Here is a 4,625-nt window from a genome sequence, read left to right as displayed (position 1 = left end):
TTCCTAACAAGTTCCCAGGGGCTGCTGCTGCTGCTGCTGGGCAAGGACCCTTCCCGGAGACCCATTGTTCTGACCTAATGGTTTTTTGAATGGAGTGGGGGTGGGAGAGTGGGAAGAAAGTCAGACGGATAGGTGGAAGCCGGCCTCCATGGCTTTGCTCACCCTGGTGCCTCTCCCAGGACCTTGGCTGTGGCCCCCCGTGTGGGCTGAGCCCCCACCTGTGCTTTGCAGGACAACCACTTGTCCCTTGGGAGACATTGCTCCACTGGCGGGCCTGTCTGCTTCCTCTGCTCACTCTTCCCTCTCCTTCTGACTCTTCACTTGGCTACCGGCATGTTCCAGGGTCTCCCGCCCTAAGAAAGCTCTCTGTTCCCTTCTGTCCCCTCTCAAGCCACCCTGTCCCCCAGCTAAGCTTCAGTTTGCTCTCTCCGTTCATTCTCCGTCTTCCTCAGCCCGGCCTTAGCTCCTGCCACGCCACGCGATGACTGCCTTTCCAGGTGGGATGGGCACTCGCCACCTGCTTCCTTCCAGGCTGACCCGCCCCTCCGCGCTCCTCTGACGGCGACCTCCTGCGCCTGACGCCGAGCACTGCCTGCGCGGGGCGAGTCCCAGCCCGCGGCCTGATCAGCGGCTCCGCAGCGCGTCTTCTCCTTGGCCCACGCTGGCGTCCTTGCTTTGTCTGCCCTCCTCTCACCTTCCTGTTGACTTCCTCCCATTGTTGGGGGCCCCTCTACCCTGTTTCCAAAGCCAGAAACTCCCCTCCACGCGCCGCACGCCCACGCGCTGGCCAGCAGGGCTGACCGTCCCACCCGGCTGCCCCGGGCTCCTCCCCTCGTCCCCTCCCTCTCAGTTTGAGTCTCCATCGCTTTTCTTCTACACTGCCCTGCCCTGCTTCCTGCTCCCCCACCCCCCAGGACAATCTTTTTTTTTTAAGGTTTTTAAAGTAACATTGTTAGTTCCAAACTTTTAATTGTGTAATATAGAAAACCCAGGACAATCTTTTAAGATAAGAAATTAATCCACTCGTTCCCTGGCACAAAATCCTGCACTGTTTCACACCACCCGTAAGATAAAAGGCAGTCTCTCGGGCTTCGTGGTCCAGTCCCACCGGCCTCTTCGTCGTCCACGGCCCCTGGCCGACCTGGGGGAGAGCTCCGCCACGGCGTTCTATGATTCTTGGACTCTAGGACCTTAGGAAACTGACCTCTGAGAGGTTCCCAAGCTTACGGATGTGTTTGCCCTGTGAACAAAAGCTGTCTGACAACAGAAGTGGGCAAAGAAGAACATGCAGAGAATAGACACAGAGAACAGACAACTGGGGTGGGGGGAGGGGAGAAAAATAAATAAATCTTAAAAAAAAAAAAGCTGTCTGGAAGCACTGTTTATTCTAGCTGACTTCTCAAGGAAAACCTAAGTTTGGTTTGGTTTTTTGATGCTGCCGAATATTCACCCCGCTTTAAAAGGTTAGAGTCGGGGTCAGGTTGGATCATGGCCTATGATGGAAAGAACAGAAGGTCGGGGCGTCGATACCTGAGCTCTAAGAGAGCACCTGCCACGAGTTAGCATCAGGCTTTTGGGTCGATTACTTGACTCCTTTGTGGCTTTCCCCTCTTGGAAATGCAGAGGCCGGGCTAAAAGGACGCTGGCCGCCCTTCGTGAGTCCGCTGCGGGCCTTGCACGTGTGCATGCTGGTTTTCAGTGTTTCAGTGGTTGCCGCCCCCCCCCCACCGTCTGCCGCATTTAGGGGGCTGGCGATTATAGGGTGCAGCTGGGACTTGGACATTGTTGGAGAAACATAAAGTTGCTGTCTTCAACGGGTTCTAGGTATTTCAGGGGCACAGCTCCACAATTGGGCCAGATTTTAACACACAGAATCGAAGCGCTTGGCAAATATTTGCTGTGAAACGTGCAGGGAATTCGGGTTCTTTGACCTGAAGCAGTGCCTCTTCCACGGCTGTTTTTATCTGCATGCAGCAGGTAAACCCCGTGCTGAGTTGCGGTTGCTAAAATGGAAGATCTGCAGCTTTTGGCTTTTGCGATAATAGAAATGACCCACGTCTAATGCACATTTTTCCTTCAAAATGTATTCTGCCATTGTCAGCCTTCCGTGGCTTCAGTTAGGGTCCTCCCATTGGGGGCTGTTGACATGGCCTCCAGCCAGGGCCCAGCACTCAGGAGACAGTCAGTAAATGTCTGCTGAATGTGTGACCTGCAGAAGCTGCTTAAGGAGGTGTGGCTCAGAGAGTGGCTACCCCAGAAATTCTTCCTGCCCCGTCCTCTCCGCCTTCCCTCGAGCAGAGCGCCGTGCCCCTTTTTCCCACCTGTGAGAGCAGCTTGGTGGAGCATGGCATGAACTGGGAATCAGTGAGTCCTTGGGAAGTGAAAGCCAGAATGTGGCCCCTGGCCAGCTGGCCTGCGGATGGCACGGGACCAGTTGGCGACAGCTGGATACAATCAAGCTCCATTACAAACAGATTTTAAGTGTCATTCATACACAGAACAACTTGCAAGCTTTCAACAAAATAAAATCTGGGGATCTTGAAGGCAAGACTGTGCCCAGTCTCAGCCTGGAATTGGTCTGGCTGGCCGTTGTGCACACGCGCCCTTCCCTCCCTGACGCTCCACCCCCAGCCCAGGCTCAGGCTGCACCGCTGGCAAGCCCGGGCAAGGGCTGCTCCCAGGCTGAGCTGGAGCGCCCCCCGGCTTGCACACCTGGCTGAAATGCCTGTTCTAACGCTGCTCGCCCTCTCCACCTTGGGAGCTGCGGCAGGCTGGCTGACGGAAGAGCCGCTACCCTCAGCGCACCTCGCCCTGTCCCCCCCGCGCCTGCTGTCAGAAGCGGGCTGGGCGAGCGATAAGCCTGGACTGGCAGGCGCAGGAGACCCGTGTTATCCTGATGCCTCACTCAGCCCCCCACTCCACTCGCATTCCCCGCTGTATCCCCGGCAGAGCTTCGATGGTGGCCCACGGGGAAGCGGGTTGTAACTCCGTGGAGAGGAGCGCCCTTCGGCGTGTGCTGGCTTCCTCTGCTGCGCTGGCACAGCACGCAGCCGGTGGGCCCGGGTCTCTGGGCCGCTTTGTCCCTGGTTCTTCCTCCCCTCCTCCTTTAGCACACGGAGGGTGGGGGGTGGGGGTGGCAGGAGCATCAGTGCTCAGAGAGGGGTCACCGCCCTCCCCTTCCCAGCTTGCCCCTTCCTCTTGGCCCTCCTGCCATCGCACTTGTCCGGGTAGAAGAATGGAAAGAAGTATTTGACTTAGAAGAAGGAACCAGATAAAATGTGGGCACTGGGAAGAATGAAAAGGTCATAGTAAAATCCCTTAGTATAATATGTGTTTTCCAAAAATTTTTATTTAAAAATTAAGATTACTATCTGCATAAGGTATACAACTTAAAAGGCATGGAACAGAGCGGGTGTAGCTCAGTGGTCGTGCGCCTCCTCCCCATGTATGAGGTGCTGGGTTCAGTCCCCAGCATCCGCCAGAAATGATAATAAAATCTAAAAGAACAGCATGGAAGGGTATGCACATGTAGGGGATCCCCACAATGCCTGTTGGGTGACTGAATACATATGGATAAATGCACATTAAGCATATATATATATATTTTAACCACAAACGGTCATGTATTATATGCCACTGTTGTGTCCTTCGTTTTCTTTTCACTTAACAACTTGGAATTTGTTCTAGATGGGCAAGTACTGAAATCAGCCTCAGTCTTTTCAGAGGTGTCGAGTGTTCCCTCGCAGGAAAGTGCCACAACGTCTTAACCTGCCCTCCGTCGACAAACGTTTAGGTTGTTCCTGAAGATGGTTTAAATACCCCAGTATAAACACAGGAAGAAAATATTTTGGGTTAACTCTGCTTTAAAAAAAACCCTCCATCGTTCTAATTTTTGAGATTATTATGTGAAGCAGGAGTGATGGAATGGAGGCACCTTCTTAAAAGTTTTTAGGTGGGTCAAGCGAAGACGACAGCAAACCACAGCGAGACCTTGCAGGGAGCGCAAACCCACGAGGCTCCCTAAAGAAGCAGGGGGCTGTGGTGGGAAGAGGGCCGGGCTGGGATCAGCGGACCTGGCCTGGGGTTCTGGGCCCACAACCTGGGGTGTCCATGCCTCCCCCCCCTCCTCTTTGCTCTCATTTGAGCTCTTTTTCTGTTCCAGGACCTGGGGATACAAGTAGTGAATAAATCAGGCTTGGCCTCCCCTCGTAAGGAGCCTACTCTTCAGCCCGTCTGAGCCTCAGTTTCCAAATCTGGCAGCAGTAACATCTGTTCTGGGTTGACTTGTGTCCCTCAAACCCTACACCGAAGTCCTAACCAGCAGTACCTGCACATGTGACCTTGTGGGGAACCGGGGTGGAATTAAGCAAGATCCAGCGAGGTCATCCTGCAGTGGGGGCTACTCCAATAGGGCTGGTGTCCTAAGAGGAGAAAAAGACACAGACAAGCCCCAAGAGAGATGCCACGTGAGGACCAAGGCAGAGCCGGCAGAGATGCAGCCGGGCCGCCACCACTGGGGGCGGGCACGGCCCTGCCGGCACCCGGAGTCATGCCTCTGCCTGCAGAGCGGGGAGACCTGTTGTGTCAGCACCCCGGCTGTGGGACTTTGTGACGGCAGCCCTGAA

The sequence above is a fragment of the Dasypus novemcinctus genome, chromosome 21, assembly GCF_030445035.2.
Source record: "Dasypus novemcinctus isolate mDasNov1 chromosome 21, mDasNov1.1.hap2, whole genome shotgun sequence".
NCBI lineage: Eukaryota > Metazoa > Chordata > Mammalia > Cingulata > Dasypodidae > Dasypus > Dasypus novemcinctus.
Note: the sequence above shows the minus strand (reverse complement) of the source record.